This window comes from Microtus pennsylvanicus, chromosome 9, assembly GCF_037038515.1.
Source record: "Microtus pennsylvanicus isolate mMicPen1 chromosome 9, mMicPen1.hap1, whole genome shotgun sequence".
Lineage (NCBI taxonomy): Eukaryota > Metazoa > Chordata > Mammalia > Rodentia > Cricetidae > Microtus > Microtus pennsylvanicus.
In genome coordinates this window covers 25,182,445-25,202,293 of record NC_134587.1, presented here as the reverse complement: position 1 = coordinate 25,202,293, position 19,849 = coordinate 25,182,445, and the positions used below count along the sequence as shown (strand labels likewise).

The 19,849-nt window shown below is 38.8% G+C and overlaps 1 protein-coding gene across 1 annotated transcript in view; it reads left to right on the top strand.

Moving 5' to 3' along the window:
- The first annotated feature begins 12,991 nt into the window (after window positions 1-12,991).
- The window catches only part of Galnt13 (polypeptide N-acetylgalactosaminyltransferase 13), a 474,675-nt gene continuing 467,817 nt past the window's right edge, over window positions 12,992-19,849 (top strand). The window contains exon 1 of the mRNA XM_075985188.1: window positions 12,992-13,110. The gene's annotated coding sequence lies outside the window, so the exon portion shown is untranslated. The remainder of the gene's footprint in view (window positions 13,111-19,849) is intronic.

Genomic DNA, 19,849 nt, shown 5'->3' with positions numbered 1-19,849 from the left:
GTAAGAATAGGGTAGAGGAGATAGCTCAGTTCATAAAGTTTTGTTATGAAAGAACAAAGACAGGAAGACCCCTGGAACTGTTAGCTACCCAGTGTATCAGTTGGTGAGTCCACAGTGAGAGTCTGACTCAAAAACAAAAGATATACCCTGAGGAGCAATACCAATATTTGACCTCATACATGAACGTGCACACACACAAGTATGAAAAAAATTACATATTTATTGTATAAGAATATTCTGTACTTCGGCACACAAATATTTTAGTATTTTCCTTTAGTTACATACCAATTTTTATATTTTTTGAACTTGGTGACTTAGTGATTGAACTGTGATAATAGGTTTGAATGTATAGCGTTTTTATTTCTTGTTTTTACCTGTGTGGTCTTGAATAAATTATTTTACTTTAGTTTTTATTGTTCTAATTATACAAGAGGAGAAATTATTATACCCATCACCAGCTCATTCTATACAATCTTTGAAGCAAAAAGGTATGATACAGGTGTGACTCTTTGATCAGGAAAGTCAATAACAAGTAAAATATTATCAAAAGTCATTTATATAGCACTAGTTCTAATAGGCCTTAATAAAAGCCTATAGTCAGATATAGGGGGAAATGTTGAGCGATCAGAGAGATGAAGGAACAAAACTGCGGCCACCTTGCTTCTCAACTTCCCAACCGAAAAGAGACTGAGTTCCTGTTTACTCTTTCCTTATCACTTTCTCTCTCCATCCAGAATATCAATTGTTGTCTGTCTGCACAGACCTCCAGATCTCTATGGTTAGCTAGTTGCTAGTTCTGCTCTCTGATACTTCAGGCAAGGTTTATTTGTATAAACAAGAAATCACCACACATTTATATTTGTTAGAGAATGCAGAATAAATAAAAAGTAGAAGTAACACCTTTAGATACTATTTTATTTATCTTTGTTGCTATGATAAAACACCAGTCCCCAAAACAACTTATGGAAGAAAGGCTATTTTGACTTAGAAATCCAGGAGAAGACTGCTCCAAGGAGGGAGACATGGCAGCAGTGAGGAGGGAGAATCTACAGTGGCAAGGGAGGTGTGCCACCAGGTGCCTGGAGGAGAGAACTGAGAGTTCATACCTTCATCCATAGATGGCAGAGGAGAAACTAGAAACTTGACAAGGTTGTAAACTCCAAGAGCATGCCACAAATAATACATTTTCTCTATCAAAGGATCCAACAAATAAAGGTTCTATGACCTTCTCAAGTAAAGCCAGTAACCAGTGAGCAAGTATTCAAATATATAAGTCTTGGTGCATATTTTTCATTCAAATCACCATAAATGGTCATTATTGTTGAGGAAAGTATTGAGGCAAGAAGGGAAGAGCCTCACAGGTACAGTGGTACATTAGTAAGTCAATCTTCATTGAAATGATGATGTTAAGACTTGAGTGTAGAGGAAGAGGTATATACCTATGGGAAGTTCCCTGTGGGTGGAGATAACAGGAATTAAATAAGCACAGCTGAATGCAGTAAGAGACTGCTCATTCATTTCCCAGCTGCCCAGATCTGAATAATCACGAAGAATCTCTATTAATTACAAGTGTTTGGTCAATGACTCTAGCATATTCCTAGATAGCTCTTACATCTTAAATATAACCATGTCTATCAATTTGTGTATCACCACAAGGTTGTGGCCTACTGGTGAAGTTTCTAAGGTTTCAGCTTGTCCTTCTTCTTCAGCAGCTACATGGATTCTCCCTGACACCACCCACTCTCTTGTCTCTGTTCGGATTTCCCACCTAGCTTCACTCTGCTAAGCCATTGGCCTAACAGCTTTATTCGTCAACCAATCAGCTGAACTTTTGAGACATAGTGGGACCGGTAGAATGACCAAGGTGAGTGAAATAGGCTCAGAGCAACAGGCCATTGGAAAGGTTATGACTTTTGCCAAGATATGAAAGATAACAGAAATTTAAGAAGAGAAAAGGAATAGAGTAAACCGAGATTGAAGGAACCACTCAGCTGCTACATTAAGAGTGTATTTAGGGGAACTAGGATGGAAATCAATGATGATGATGTTAACACTATGAGGAATGTTTCCTGAGTCTAGGGAAGTACCTCAGTTTTTATTTAGTAATGTAAGCATACTTTTTCTACATTTAAAATCTTTAAATGATCTTACTTTTAGATTTATTATTATATTGTAGCTCTAAAAGTGTTTTGCCTACATGTATGTATGTGTACCATGATCATGCAATGCCTGAGATGACATGAAAAACACAAACAAAAGATTGGAGTTTCAGAAGGTAGTGAACCAACACCTGGATCCCTTGCAAGAACATCAAGAGTTTTGTTTGTTTGTTTGTCTTGGATTCTCTCTAGCTGTCGTGGAGGTAGCTTTGTAGACTAGCCTGGCCTTGAGTTACAGAGTCTGCCTGCCTCTGACTCCCAAGTGCTGGCATTAAAGGCTCCCTGTCTTACACCAAATGTTCTTAACTCCTGGGCTACCTCTATAGCCCCAGACCTTCTAGCTTTTAAAACAAACCACACACCAAGATTTTAAGTTTTTTTTTTTAAATAGCATTTTCTGGTTTTGTAACATTGAACGTGTTTGTTTAATTGATTACACGTGGAGACCCACATATGCAGGTTCTGCCTCATTGTGTCATTGGAACACTCCTGATTTCCTTCACAGCTCTTCACAGCTCTCTAGCTTCTTTTTCTTTTATGTTACTCTACACATTCATATTTCCGCTCTTGTTTCCTGTCTGAATCTTAAAATATGACAAATTGTTTTAGAAGCCTATCATTTTTCAAGAAACAAAGAAGATGCTGCACACTGTTTTTTATGGGCAATGAACTAATTTTGTCAATCTTTAAAGTGATATTACCTCAAAATGAGAAATTAAGAATTAGTAAAAGAAACAGATGATAAAATTGTCCTTCAGCTTTCACTTAATATTATGGGGACAAAATGTGTGTATATGTGTTACGTGTATATACACATGTACGTAGATATACACAGATATACAAAGTTGATAAATATAAATGTAAATGTATATATATATGATTAGAAACAGTGAGGTTATAAAGTACAACTTAAGGAGTACTTTGCAGATGCTATTGAACTGTTCATCTAAGCACTGATTTAAAGTAGGCATTTATTTTAAAATCAATCAATTTTACACTTCTTAACAAGTGATTGAGCAAAGTCTGGTAGTAAAAGTTGAACAACTATTGAGTATAATCAGAAATGGTTTATAATTACCTCAAATGATGTTCTTATTCACATCAGCAAAACTTGTTTCTCTTTTTATTGGCAGTGCTAACAAAACACTACTGTTAGAAGGCAGATTAGAGACAGGGCAAAAAAGTTATATATAGTATAGTTCTTAATGGTGAAGGCAGTGCAAAGGAAGTTATAAACAGTCTAGTTCTTAATGGTGAGTGAGTAAATTCTATTTGAACAGCTAAGGTTATTCAGGGATGCCTTCTTCTGAAATTTCTGTAATTTACCTAACAAAAGGTAGAATTTTTTAATTAAGTTGAAGGTATAATTCTTACAATACATTGTGAAAAAAATATTTGGGTTTTCAAAATGTTCAACTTTTTATTATCAAAGTTATTTTTTTTTTGAGTCTCAGTAAAGCCTGTTAAAGGATATCTGTTACTTTTTACAGTTCTACAGGAAAGCTAGAACTTGCTAACCTTAGCTTATCAAACTTCAAAGCGAGGTTATGTTTGGGAAATAGTTGTGTATTTGTTTGGGACCATCTTCTTTCAGGGTATGCAGAACTTTCTGAAGGTAGGATGTTAGCAAGGTCCTTGTTTCCACAGAGGGACCATTTCTCAGGTAAGCAGCAGGCATTCATGAACAGATGGATCAGAAGCTAGTTACTGTTGGTAGGCCGTATTAATTGGGGAGAAGCATACAAGAGTATATGGTGACCTAAACTATTTTAGTGGGTCCTCAGTAAGTGGCAGGCATTTATGTCTACCTATTTTGGGGGTATTTTCTGTGATCAATGAGACAAAGTTCACTTCCCACTTTATAGCAGGACTCTGGCTATGTATTCTGAGTATAATCCTCGCACACGTGGACACATGCAATAGAGAAGGATAGCAACTGGCCTAGGGCAAGAACTCTCATAATTAAAATGCTTATTCTACGTTAGGACCATCACCAAGTGCTGAGATCTGAGGATTCAAGGATGCAGAACTCAGTGTGAGCACAATAAACATAATCGATCACTTTCTTTCTTATTCTCAAACTTTCTGCTAGCAAGGAGAGCTGGTATCCTTCCACAATTCACTTTGAGCCTCCATTGTATTTTATAACTCACACCTGCTGTGGGATAATGCTCTTATACACTGTAATGATTTGTCACTTGGATCAGTTTAATAAAATGCTGATTGGCCAGTAGCCAGGCAGCAAGTAAGGCAGGTGGTTAGACTAGGACAATTCTGGGAAGAGGAAAGACAGAGAGTCACCAGTCAGACCCAGAGGAAGCAAGAAGAGGATGAATGCTTTAATGAAGAAAGGTACTAAGCCATGTGGCTAAAGATAGATAAGAATTATGGGTTAATTTAAGTTGTAAGAGCTAGTCAATAATAAGCCTGAGTTAATAGACCAAACAGTTTATAATTCATACAAGCCTCTGTGTGTTTCTTTGGGACTGAATAGCTACAGGACTGAGTAGAACAGAAACTTCCAGCTATAAATGAATACAAGTGACAAATCTTTACTGTGCACAGACCAATATTACACAGCATACAACAAATATGTTTGAAAATTCAGAAAGCTGATAGAAAACTTCCACTTGTTAAATATCTAGAAACAACCAGCTCCTATATTAGGGGCTCTCTCTACTATATCAATTAATTCTCAAAACCCCTTTCTGCTGCATAGTCTTTATTTAGTTTGCCAACAAAATGACCTCTTCTTAAAGGGTGTATGCCCAGGGTTACATTGCTGCTAAGTGACAGATGTTTTTGATTTAAAGTGTACAAATTATTTGTGATCCCTTGACCCTAAGAAGAAGGATGATTTGTTGAAGAAAAAATATGTAGGCTAGCGAATAAATTCATAATTTTCATTTATTAGTTTCTGTAACTTCTTTTACTATGACAGTAGAAGTATCACTATGATGAGCTATGCTTAGTTTATTTATTTACGTTTGAGGTAAGATTTCTTTGTGTAGTCTGGCCTAGCACTAGCTCTGTATCCCAAGTTGGTCTCTAACTCACAGAGATCCACCTGCCTTTGCCTGTTAAGTGTTGGGATCAAAAGCATGTACCATCACCACCCACCTTTAGTTTGTAGTTTCTAACCACAAAATGCTGTTGTTCAGTGTTAAATAATCTCCCAAAGACTATGCATATCATGGAAGTACTTAAATCTGTGCCTATGATCAAAGGTATCTACAAAAGCTAGCTTTCCACATTCAAATATTGCAGTTTTACATACTGATATAAATAACTGGGTCTTCACTGAGTGTTTTGGGCTTCATTGTATTTATACACACACACAAACACACATACTTATGCATGCAAATGCATATTTAGAATGGATTTTTATTCAGAAGAGGAATACAAAGATGTAAGTCATATCAACATAGATGAAATTCTGGAAAGAATTTGGCAGAGATGTTTTACACATCTCTGGGACAAAGATGAAGCTTAAAAATACCTTCAATTATATCATCTTTAAAACACTGAGAAATTACTAGTTTCTTAAAGTATCAGTTGTGAAAGGTCAGTTATCATGTTCCACATCAGTACTGCTGTGTTCTTTATAGTTAATGGACTTCATTGCTTTTACATTATGCTGATGACTTCTCCTTTCTCCTCTCCTCCACTCTTCTCTCCTCTCTTCTTCTTTCCTCATCTGCCCTCCCCTCCTCTCCTTTCTCCTCTCCTCTTCCCTCCTCTACTCTTCTTTTTTCTCCTTTTGTCTTCTATCATCCTCTGAATTATTAATGATGGCCAACTTTGCCCCAATGAATGTGCCATCTTTTTGCCATTTACTATTATAGAAATTGCTGTTTCACAAAAAATTTGGCATTACATGTAGATTTAAAGTAAAAGGCATTCTTATTTAGACACAAGCCCTAGACAGAAATTTAGATAGGAACCGACACTGAGATTGTGACTTCACTTAATTCTCTCTACTTCATTTCATGTTTCTTATGAAATACTGAATAATTTATGCGTGCATATTTAACATTTTCTTGGGAAATACCCATAATTTCTGTTTTGTACACCATGTTACAACATAAATAATTACTTTGAATAGGATAGCTGAAGAAAAATGAGCCTCTGGAAGGCTAAATCTAAATGTTTCTGGGAATCTTTAAAATCTTTGAATTATAAAATAGTGGCTTTGGTGTTTGTCTTTATTTCTCATTCCTGGCTTATTCTAAGTGTATTAGCCATCAAAGCAAAAAAGTAACAGTTATTGTTGTATAGAATGAGTATTGTGAGTCAACAATATGGGCTATCTCTGTTGGATAAAGAATTTTGTAGTTATTACGTTCATTATTCTGGAGTTATGGCTGGAGCCCTTCAAACAACTAATTAAAACTCACTGGGATGTTTTTTTATACAAGAGGCTGATATTTGAAGAATAGCTTCAAAATAAAGTATAAACAAAGACCAATAAAATTTACCTCCCATGTAGGAGTCATTTTGAAAACATTCATATTTAAAAACTCATATAACAAAATATCAGATTATTTTTTTTAAAAAGACAGAGTATATCTGTATAGTCTGGTCAGTCCTAGAACACAGAGATTTACCTGCCTGAGTACTGAGATTAAAGGTATGTACCACCATGCCTGGATGTAGATTCTTAAGCATAAATATATTTTAGCCAGTGTTATAGATTGATTACCCACAAACTTTAATAAAAAAAAGTGTGGTGTGTGGCAACATGACAGTAATTAGTAATTAGATAGTAACATTCATCTCTATATTTTGTTTAGGGGCTATATGAATACTTACTATGTGCCAGATCATTTTTAGTATGGGAAAACAAAGATACAATATCTGATACATGGGCTTATTTTAAAGACTTAAAGATTTTTGTTTTGAAAGTGTAGTGTGGTAGAACATAACTTTAATTCCAGTACTTGTGAGGCAGAGACAGGGAGTGTCTCTGAGTTCCCGGTCAGCCTGGTCTGCAAAATGTGCTGCAACACAACCAGGACAACATAGAGAATCCTTATGTCAAATAAAGGAAGGAAGAAAGTAAGAAAAGAAGAAAGAAAGAAAGAAAGAAAGAAAGAAAGAAAGAAAGAAAGAAAGAAAGAAAGAAAGAAAGAAAGAAAGAAAATAAAGATTTTTGATTTGAACTGCAATGGCACTTAACAGAGCATTTTGGGCTAAAGGAGAGCAAGGCTAAATTGCCAGTGGGTTTTTATGTTGATCTGTTTTCATCCATGTACTTTTGTCTTTGAATGGTGAATACATGTATAGCCTATCTTTCTCAGTCTCTCTCTGTTCATGTACCCACTTTTCTGTGTCTGTATTCCATATGCTGAACAGCAGCATAGGTTTCGCAACCACAAATTTCCTGGGCGGGCATTTGTCGCTCTCCGTGGTACTGAATTATCACTGAGTTCCAATAATTAGTTGTTTCCGTAATTCTTTAACCCAAGTGATCACTGTCCAAACCAATAATTCAAAGAAAAGAGCAAAGGTGTATTGCAGACAGTAAAGGTCACAATCAGAGAGATTTACATTAAGGGTTTATCTGTTAAGCACATCTTGTATTATAGTCATTCAGTAAAAGTTTAATGTACAAAGACATTGCATTGAGTGAAACTAAAAACCCCTTCTAAAATAAACAAATTCATTTGATTTCATGAATCACGGTATGTATTAGAGGACATATATACCAATTACACAATTATAAAGAAATATAAATTTGCTACTATATAAAGAATATAGGGCTTTAAGCAACATGAGATGAGATTGAACCAACTTTAGGGTATCAGTACAACAGTTAACATTATTGAACTGCAAATGATACCAACTTTGTCAGGTAATAATAAAGTTTGATTTGAAGATGCTCATCTATTAGAACAGGCAGACTGCAGTTGATCAGGATACCACAATAACAATAAACTAATGACACATGGGATGGAATCATCTGATTTTATTTTGGAAGAGCTGTGGATTGTTACCCGAGGGTAAGTATGCCTTCTAAAAGATTTCAACCAATGTCCTTCCTCCTCCACATACAAAGGCCACATTTTTAGTTGCATACTCAAATAATTCTTTTTGGAACCTTTGGTAAGTTCTTTAGAAACAAGAGGCCACGTATTAAAAGACTCTGAAAACATAAGACCATACTATATGACAACTTCTAATAAACAAGATGATTAGTATTTTATGACATTTCTAGGAACCACTCCCAGAACACTAGCTGCAAAGTTTATCTCATCACTTGCTTTACAATTCTTCAAGAATCTACTGCTACTTCATATAAACCCATAGTTGTTCATTTTTATGACATATTTTTTCAAGCTGTAACATTCATGAAAGTATTGACATGTTTTAAATCATTCTAATATTCCAACTGTCTAAGAAGTAATTTCCATGGTCTAAGCAATCTTTGTATAATCGTTGAGCAAATAGCTACATTAAACTTCCACCAGGCTTGTCTTTATTTCCTTATTAATCTTTGACACTTATGCAGTGTTAAGCTCATAATAAATAGCTTAGTTAAATTTTTATTGTTGTGATAAGATACCACAAAGGCAACTTTAGAAGGAAGGATTTATTTGGGCTTTACAATTTAGGAGGGTTTGAGTCAATGACCATCATTGCAAGGAGCATGGCAGCAGGCAGTCAGACATGACACTGGAGCCATTGCTGAGAACAAACACGAGGCAGAGAGAACCGAGAAAAGCATTAGGTTTTGAAAATTCAAAACTTGCATCCCAGTGACACAACTCTTCTACCGGTGCTATACTTTTTAATCTTTCCCAAACAGTTCCCCCAGTTGGAACTTGTGTAGTAAAATTTTAAGCACGTGAGGAGGGGCTTTCTTATTCAAACCACCACAGTAAGTATTATAGAATAAATAAGACCCCAGTTCATAAAATCTCATATAGAGCTATAATGTTTTGAATAAGATAGTCTCGGGTATCTGAATTCTTGGTCCCTCACAGGTTACATTGTTTTTACATGTTTAGATAGCTTTAAGAGGTGTGGTCCTGCTGCAGGAAGAGTGTCACTGGGAACAGACATTGAGGTTTCCAAAGTCCTGCATCATTTCCAGTGCTCTCTCTGTTTTCTGTTGTATTGTGTGAGGATGTAAGACCTCAGCTCTGAGTTTCCACGTCTAGATGTCATGCCTGCCTACTGCCACATTTCCCTGTTGTGATGATAATGAACTTTAGCCCTCCAGAAGTGTAAGTCTCCAATATGCTCTTTCTTCTAACAGTTGCCTTAGACATGGTGTTCTATCACAGCAATAGAAAATTAACTAATACAAGAGAATTATAGAAATTTTATTTTATTACTTAGAAGTACTGAGAATTTTCTAACATTTAAAATTAAAAATACTAGATGTCCATTTTTTAATGTACAATTCTTTCTGTTTTTTTTTTGATGATGACATTTCTGTTCTCACAGTCATATAATCTTGTATAGTTAAAGTGTTATAACCTTTTTTGCATCTGCTTTATTCCTAATTATTTCCCAATACTTGGCAACTTAATTTCAGCAACACACTTAACTCACCTGTTACTTCCCATTTTAATAAGCCTTGGTTATTCACAGAATGAGCTCCTGTAGGTTTTAATCCCCTAACATTGGCTTTGTTTTGTTTCTCAAGGTAGTAACCATGCTGTATAGTCAATTAATAGTAAAATACTGACCATTTTCATTATTTAAACAAATTTCTGCAACAGTGTCTCTTTTACTTAAGATAGTTTTCTATATTTACTTTTCAAAAATATTTACACTGTGAGCTTTTACTACTTTTAAACTATTTATTTAAATTTCAATGTTCAATCTGCTTGTGGGGTAAACAATGATGTTGCCAACTATTTTCATTTGTGTAACCTTAAAGGAATTTCACAAATTGCTACAAAAGAGATTCTTGGTTTGTGTCACCATTCCCTCTATAGATATTTCTGGATCATCTGCAAAAAAAATTTACAAAATATATGCCATTTTTACCTCCATTATTTCATTATATTTTTATTTTAAAAAGGTTTTTAAAATAATTTAAGTTATGGGAAAGGACATGTCTGGGTGTGTATGCACAGATGGCCTAGAAAGTCAGAAATTTCTGATGGTCTGGAGCTCCTGTTAGGTTGTGTTTAAGGCTGTGAGACAGCTAAGTGAACACTAGGAACTGAACTTGGGTCCTCTGGAAGAGCAATACATTCTTTTCACCACCGAGCCACTTCTCCAACCCTTCTTGACTTTCAGAACTTAGAACGCCTCTATTTTATTCTTATTTATTATAGAATATCTCCTTAACTTTTCAGGGACTTTCATCATGGTGGCAATTTTCAAAGTTTTGGTTTTGTCATGATTACATTCAATTAGGCCTTTCAGATCTGGAGCTGGAAATAAGATGTTAATTTGTTTTTCCATGCATCAGGTCACGATGCCTGTGTATTACTTTGTGATTCTACCTTTGATCACTTGGTGAAATGGGATGTCCAGATTTATTCACTGCAAGTAATTTTTTATCCTATTGTAATTAAGAATCCATATTAGGTTACAAACATAGCCTTAAAGGCTTCTCATTTTCCTATGCAATATTTCTTTGCAGTTTCCCCATCAAGACATAGACTACTTAAGCTGAGCCTGCCCAGGAAAAAAAAACCCTTAACAAGCCAGAGAACTTGGAGATATTACAGATGTTTATTGTTTTAGGCCACTAACTCTTCAGATGATGTGTTATGCAGCAAAAACTAGTAATTTCTAGAAGACACGTTGGGACTACATAAATACCCGTTACATATATAACTTTTGCCAACTAGATTTATGAATCTTGCCCGAGTTAAGTATTATTACAGAGATTGTGAAATGGCATTGCTTCTCTTTACAGTGATGACAAATGTTAAGATGGGGGCTATAATGTCTCTCAAGGACACACATGACGGTAAGTTATTGTCCCAGTATATGAACAGTAATCTTTTATTTGTTGGTCCATGGCATTTCTCATGTCACAGAGGTAAATGGCCTGATGTCAGCATTTGGAAGTCACAAGTGAGCATAATAGAGACAAATTCTTGAGACTACTAGCGTTAGCAGTGGGACCTTCTATCCTATCACATATATTAAAATGCCTTTGTTGAATGTTTCATAATTATTGCCACATTTTCTTTTGGGACAGGTATTGCTATGTTTTCTTGGCTCGTTTTGAACAGCTGGGTTCAAATCATCATCCAGCCTCGGCTTCTCTAGTAGCTAGAATTGTGGACCGATGTTTCATATTAATAGTGATATGATATGACAATATAGAAGAAACGCTTAATGTTGTTAACATACTAATTTAGATTTATAATTAATTCATGAAAAGATGCAAAGCTACATCTCTAGAAATTGCTACTCCTGAGTATAATCAAGAACATCATCGACAAACTACATTATAATTAATAATATCGCATGTTTGCACAATATGGCTCTTAATACTTTTGAAGTAGCTGTCACATCCTTCCCTAATGTTCCAAATAAGTCATGCCACATAAGAATACTGTAAGAAGAAATTGTCTTTATCACCTCTTTTTAAAAACAAAATTAACAAACAAACGAACTTGGAGACTGATCAAAATCAATGACCAAAGCAGATCTTTCAACCCGGCAAGCCCAGTTTTCCTCAAACCCCCACATGGCGGTGAGGAATAGGTTCCCAAGGAATCTTTCAGATTCTAATCTTTGAGTATTTGATATGTGCCTTGTGCCGGACACGGTTCTAAAATGCTACATATATTTTAAGACCGTTTAGAGCAGCGGATCTTCTGTTACATCACACTACACATTAATTTAGCTATTCAAGCTTTCTGATACTTAGAGGTGTGGGCAAGAATGTGTGCGTGTGTGGGTGGTCGACTACACCTCCCTGAAGAATAAAGAAATTCAAAGCCCCACTTTTTCCTTGCCCCCCCCACGCCACCCTAAAGATTACAACAGAGTGCTCACTCTGCAATTGAGTTCTTTTACAGATCGCTGCGGGGCGGTGAACCCTAGGATCCTCCTAGGGAGTCTAAGCCTTAAAGAACAAGAGGCCAAAGTGTGTCCATCTTTTCTGTTTCGGAGCCTAAGCCCTAAGTTCCTGGCAGCATCTCTCTACCAGAGAGCTGACCACCAGGGTGCGGTTTATGGAACTTTCCCCGAGGGCAGTCCCCAGGTCCCTGGTACCCCTCTCCAAGGTTGGCTGGCTCACCAGCGAGCATGGGGCACCGCAGCTGGGCTTTGCGCCTGGAGCGGGGTGCGGGGTTAGGGGAGAGTCAGGGCTAGCGGGGATGGGCACACACTCTCCGGGGCTAGGAGCTAGGAGCGGACCCCACAGTTGCTCTTGGGGGCCGTGCCTAGCAAGTATCGCGGGACTTGTGCGCCTCGTAGGAGCCGCGGCTCCGGGAGCAGCTGGAGCGCGCTCGGGTGCTCAGCTCCCCAGCCCGGGGAGGAGCGGGAGCCGGGCGGGAGGAGGGCCGGGGTGCTGGTTACGTAAATGATCCTAGCCCAGTGACAGGCCTCCGGGCTGGGGCTGCGGGAGGGGGAGGGCCCGGCAGAGGGGGGCGGGGGCCAAGTGACCAGGCGGCGGCGGTGGCAGGCGGCTCTGTCGAGGTGACAATGTGCTAGGAGCCCCGCTCCGTCTCCTGCGCCTCCTCGGCCTGGGCGCCCCCTGGCCGCGCTCGCAGAGCCTCGCGGCCGCTCGCCGCGCTATGTGGGAGCGTCTCCGGCGCTGGCCGAAGCCGGGGCCGCCTTGCTCTGCTCGCCGCCGGGAAGGAGAAGTGTGAAGAGAGACGCGGGCGGGAGCCAGGGCTGCGAGCGGTGCGGGCTCCAGGTGAGCACCGCTCTCGGTGCAGCTGGCCGCCGGCGGGGCTCGATCCTGACAGCATCCCGAGCGCGGACTGCCGAGCTCTCACCGTGGGATCCTCAGCCACCAGACCAGGTCTCAATTTCTGTCTTTCTCTCTCGCTCTCCTTCTCCTGGTGACGGTTTGGGACGGGCGCCTTTCGGACAGCTGGAGAGTCCGGCTGGGTGTTGCAAAGTCCCGCCGTGAGTGACAACGCTCAGAACCCCAGCCCGGCAGGGGCAGGGGGAGCGCGTGGACCTGGAGAGTCTGTCTCCCGGGTCCTCTGTGCACGCCCGCCCGCGGCGGCTTGCAGGTGCGGCGGTAGGATGGGGAAGCTCGCAACTTTCTGCAGTCGCCAGCCCTCCGCTAGGCTTTTCCTGCTACTACCCTCTGAGCTCGCGTGTGTTGGTCCCCATCCACGCCCTGGGGGCGCTCTCCGTTGCCTTAGAGTCTCTTCCTAGGCAACTTTCTTTCCCAGTTGCGGACACCCCTGGGTGCTATGCTGCCGGTGCTACTACTCATAACACCAGGCACGCTCGCTCTGGCACTTAGATGTCTTTTTTGACAGCTCGCTTTCTGTCGTTGTCCTAGTCGCCTCTGTCCCCTATTCTCCCCGTGTGTCTCTGTCTCTCATTTTGTAGGTCTGATTTTCTTTCTGGCATTTGGTCCCCTTGCATTCCTCCTTGTGTCTGTTTCTCTTTCATTCTATTTGCTCTGGTCTTTCTTTGAGCCGTGACTGTCTCTGCTGTACCGTTTGTTTCATTTGTCTCTCGTGTACAGTTTCCCCTTTTCTCTGTTTCTCCTCCTTTTCCCTGTCTCTTTTCCAGCTCCCAATTCCCTGATTCATAGGTGCTTTTTTTTTTCCTGGAAGCCCCCAGATGCATACCCCTCCCATTACTCTGCCTCCATGGAAAGGCGGGAGTGCAGCAGCCTTCCTGCATCTGGGCTGCCCTGGAGCTGAATGAGGGGCTCAGGGACCAGAATAGAGGGTGTCGCTCCAGCCTCCCCACCTGGGGTCCAAGGGCACTGCACTACAGGAACCCAGCTGCTGAGGCTTCAGGTCTGCCCAGCCAAAGCTGTGTGAGAAAGGGAATCCCTCACCTGCCCTGTCTCTTGACTGTGGTTAGTTGAATTCCCAGGTGCAATCTTCATTTCCAGCTTTACTGATAGCTACGGGAGAAGAGTCAGTGGGTGGGCAAACATAGAATCTTTGGGATGAAGGCAAGGCAAATGTCAAAAGGGTGGGTGCTCTCATGTAAAGGCATTGGAGCAGGTGAAAGGAGCTCTGCCTCATCCGTTTCACACTCAGCCTTTAGGAGAGCAGTGTCCCCTTGAGATGCGCCACCCTCTCTTACCAGAAAATCCTGATTTATTTGCAGGATTAAGGGTACTTGACCACCCCTATGACGTTTCTGGTTTCCCTGGGATCCTAAGGTTTTCGCGAAATCTGTTGCTCAAAATCTCTTAATCTCTCTCTCTCTCTCTCTCTCTCTCTCTCTCTCTCTCTCTCTCTCTCTCTCTCTCTCTCACACACACACACACACACACACACACACACACACACACACACAAGCGCGCGCCTGTTTGTGTTCATGCCCTCTAGTGTTAAAATAAAACCTGCTTGCTGTTCTGGTCTTCACTTTGGACTTCTCACCTCCAGGGGTCTTTCTCTCTTTGTCACTCCATTCTTTCCCTTTCCTTGTCGACTTTTGCAACTGCATTACGAATTTATTCCTTCCTGGTCTCTGCAAAGTCTTTCTCTGCTGCAGATTTAGAATCTTTATACTGAAACACTCTTCTGTTGACTTCAGAGACCGACAGATGTCCATAGCCTAATGCAGGTTTTGAAGATTTAAGAAACATGCACTTTCCCTTTATGGTTTGTCATACACCAGGACTTCTCAGTTCCCTTTTTGCCCCGATTACCTTCAACTCCATGGAGATTTTTTGTTGTTGTTGAGAATTGCAAGCTGCTCATGCATGTTTAATCATATGCTTTGAATTATTTTCTTTGTTGGACATCCTATGTGTCAGACAAGTTTTCCAGGAAAAGGAAAGGAATCTTCTCCTAAGCAATTACAGGGTGTTGCCAGTGTACATTAGTTCAGACACAGAAAGTCTAGAATGGAACTGGATGTTCTCCCAGATATGTAGACTCTCACTCTCTAGGAGTGTGGGAAAGCAAGTATTTGGAAACTTGGTTCATGGATTAAAGTACAGGTCACGTTAAGATTCTATGTCACCCAGGTATGCTAATTAACCATCATACTTGAAATGAAAGCTACCTCTGCATTTCTGTTTCTGTTAGTCTTCTGGAAGGGAGAGTTGAAGACTAAGCAGCGAGGGTGTGGGGTCAGAATTTTCTGCTTCTTTCTTGCCCATCCTAATGCATACTTTTACCTCTCTCTGCAAGTCGTTAACTTGGTAGATACCATGAAGAAATTAGAGGTTCTGATGGGTGTCATTCAACCTTCCTATCTGAAAGTAAAATAAGATATGACATCACTTTGGGTGAATGTGTTCATTTTTTCTGAGGTGAAAGTTCTTTAATGTAACGAGCAGAGGTATCAGTTTAAAATATTTGGGAGCTATAGATTAATCTGAATGCCGAATGATCACTTACCTTAAATAGTTTATAGATCCCTTACTGCTTCAAGTGTCTCTGAGAGGTGTGATGCTACGAGCAGATGAGTGTTTTGCAGACTGATTGGAATGGTGAGCTGTCACAGTTCTTTCTTGATGCCATACTAGTCATCATTTCAAACAATAAACCACCATTTTCTATGCAGAAACATGTTTAAACATTTGTGCCTTAAAATATGACTTGTAAATTACTTGATACTATCTTCTACCCTAATTTGTATTTAAACACAACAAGGACAACGAAAATGGAAATTCTGGCACTGGTTGAGAAGCCTTCTAATTTCTTATTGATTTGCCCAATTAACTGTTAAACTTCATGTGAATTCATTTCAGGTTAAGCAGTTTTATCAGCATAGAATGCATTTCATCTTGCAATGCTTGCTTTCACAAGTGATATTTGCAGCCTGAGTATTTCTCTCTCTTCAGTTTTCTTAAGTGAGATGACTTATTTGGTACTGTGAGCTTATGAAATTGTGGACATTTTAGGACTAATGAAAGTAGAAACAACAAATAAGCATTTTTAGGTTTTAAAATCGGACAAATGCAGATAGTTCTAGAAGAAACAAATTGAGAGCAAGGCACTAGTAGAATTAAATCTCCTTATGTAAAGAAAGTGACAACTCTGTTTCTGATAGATGGTCATTGTGTTTATGAATGTAGGCAGTTCTTAGAGCTGTGTCTTTTGGTTGATTTGCCTTGGTAGATAATAATGCTCTAAGTTACAACTGTGATAGTAACACAGTGTTGACTGTGACTTCTAGTATCACCTTCTTGGGGTTGTGTATCTGTAAGTGGGAAAGTGTAGACAGCTTAAATCTAATGGGATCTGGCAGGATCATTAAGTCTGAGTGACTGTGTGCCTACTTACCAAAGAATTTCAGCTAGACTTTGCTTCTAATTTGTCCTTCTGTTTTTGTTGTCAGAAAGAACACCACAATACAGAAAATACTTAAATATATGTACTAAATTGATTGGACAAAGTCTATAATGACCTTTCTTAAAGCAACACATTCTACCTAACCAAATGATACACACATACACATAAAATACAGCTACATTATGCCATTGCATGATTTGATGAAATGTGCTTTTAATAAATTAGATTTTTATTTACAATTCTTATCTTAGGGTCCTTTTAATAAATTAGATTTCTATTTACAATTCTTATCTTTATGTATGGTGTTTAATTAAAATCTTGTGATACAGAATTTAGGTTTTCATTGTGATATTGAATTAAAAACATTTTGGGAAATGGCTATCTATGTAAATTTAGCAATAGCTAGCCATTTATGTGCAACATTATAAGTTATCTGAGAGCAAAAAATATAAATCAAAGTTTATACATTTGCCTTTCATTCTTATTGATTCATATTTAGGCCCAAGTCTGTGTTTTCAGTATGTATAGTGATGTATTTAATTGTTCTTAACTTTCTTACTAGGGACGCATGACAGGTGGCTAATAAAATCTTCATGATTTTAACAAATGTCAGCTCAAACGTCACTATGGTTATTTGTTTAATTTATTCATTTATTTTATTTTCTTTCTGGATTTCATAGTGCATTTGGGACATGCTTATTTAAGTTTAAATTCTGTTAAAAGTTAATACAGATCCTTTGATGGGACTCAAACAATAATTATAGAAGTGTTTTTCCTTTAAGAATCCAGCATTACTTACCTGTTGACATGTGTAGTCTTGACAGACCACCGAGAGACCTTACTCCCTACGTTTCTGTCTTCGGCTATCCTCACAACACGACTAAACTCAGGTTCAAAGTATCTGCTCCTTGCAGTATTTCCACGTTAGTGGTTAATGCCCCCAAGAGAGCTTATAACAGGCTAGTAAGGGCAGTGACTAACACATACACAAGTATATTTTTGATTACATCCTGTTATTTGAAATAAAATATCTACATTGAATTCTCAGACTTTCTTTTATAGAAAATATTTATTTATTTTTAGATGTGTGCATATGTGTGTTTGTGTGTAGGCATGTGCATACGTAAGTGGATAGGAATGAGTGGCTCCTTTGTTGGAGTTACTCATAAGGCAGTGTCACCAAGATAGTATTCATTCATGTCCTGGGACAAGAACTCTGTGTGGCGAGCGCCAAACATGTTGCTTGAACTTTGTCCTCCGACTTCCACATAAGGATAGGGACTGAAATTGTAGGGATCAGTTTGCCTGCCAGAGTTCAGAAGAGGGTGTCAGATCCCCTAGAGCTGGAGTCACAGGTGTCTTATGTGATGTCTGACATGGATGCTGGGAACCAAACTTGGGTTTTCTGCAAGAGCAGAAAGTGCTTTATTCCTTTTAAATTATTTTAATTTATTTTTTAATATTATTTTACATTCAACCAGGGTTTTCCCTCCCACACCTCTTTCTGTCCCCACTTCTTCCTCTTCAGCCTACCCCCCCATCCACTCCTTCCAATGGGTAAGGGCTCCAATGAGGAATTAACAAAGTTTGGCACATTAAGTTGGTACGAACCAAGCCCTGCCCCCTGCATTAAGGCTGAACATGGCATTGCACCATGGGGAATAGGCTTCAACAAACTAGCTCATGCACAAGGGACAGAGCCTGGTCCTACTGCCAGGGGTCCCTTAGATAGTCCTAGCTTCACTACTGTTTCCCACATATGGAGAGTCAAGTTCGATCCCATGGAGGCTCCAAACCAGTGGATCTTGAGTTCATGATTTTCCACGAGCTTGGTTCAGCTGTCTCTATTGATTTCTCCATTATGATCATGATCTCCTTTGCTGTAATATTCCCCTTCCCTTTCTCTTCAACTGGGTTTCTGGAGCTGGACTAGTGCTTGTGGATTCTTGGGAATTTCCCTAGCACCAGGTTTCTCCCTACCTCATGGTGGTTTTCCCTATCAAGATATCTCTTTCATTGCTCTCCCACCCCATTCCTCCCCTTCCCGACCATCCTGTTGCTTCCCTTTTTATTTCTTTAATTCTTAAAGAAGTGCTCATTGTTTGCATGGTTGGGAGCTGTCCAAGGTATATGCTCTCAGGATTTTAACACCATAGAGAATTAACTGGGATTCTTTCCTCAGTTAGATTACTTTGCATTGTCATCAAATCTTATTCATATTCATGTAGAACATTCAAGGCAGAGTGTGATTAACCTGTTCATCACCTTCTGAACATAATACAAGGGGCGAGAAGACACAGTAAACCGAAAGAATTTAAATCCAATCCTACCAAATCAAAACCATCCAAATAATATCACATAGTTGTAATTGTCAAGTTAGCCTCGTGTCTTATATTAATTATCCTGATTTCTATAAGCAATCCATGTATGTTTTGCTATTAATAAATGGGGTTTGATCATAAGAGGATGATTATGCTGTTTCTTGTAGATCTGAAGCATTATGGCTGATTTAATTTCTTCCTAAGGGCTTATTATATAATTAGCTTAATTTAAAGAGGATGGAATTTATGTGACTATCAATAAGAGAACCCTTAGTTTCAGGAAAAAAAAACAACAAAACTACATGAAACACATCCTCTCCAACATATCTAAGGAAGAATTAAAAGAGGTAAATCAAATTATAGTTGATAAAATTGCAGAAAATTATTAATGCATAGATTGCATTCAGAATATGGTATGGAAATACTTGCTAGTTTTTTTTTTAGCATATTGCATCATTGTAATAGGATGGGCTGACTAGAATCTCATAGCTAGTCTGTGTTAGGGCTAAGAATGACACCTATTATTCCTGTCTCAAATTGACATTTTCATTAATAAAAATATAATGTCAACTCCATGTGATCTTTTCTTTTGCATGGTGAGAATAATTTAAAACTTCCACTTATATTATAATCATTTAGTAATAGTGGACATTTTAACACCAACTTAGAGAAAAGAACTGAATACTAAAGAATAGTTCTTTCAATCGAATTGATTCAGCTCCCTCTGCTTCTTTTTTGGCCTCACACTTTACTTTTTTAATTTAAAAACTTTAGTTAATAGATGAAAGTTGATCATTGAACATTTTATTCTCTGGATTGTTCTTGGACAGTTTTATTAATCTGAGCCACAATCACATCCTGCTTCCCCAGGCACCCACATATTGGAAGCAGCATGGTTGCCATAACTGTGATTCAGCGAGGCATGGCACCTACAGCGTCTTCCATTTCTGTTTTGATTGCGAGCCTGTGTAATAAAAATGAGGACCCAGAGAAG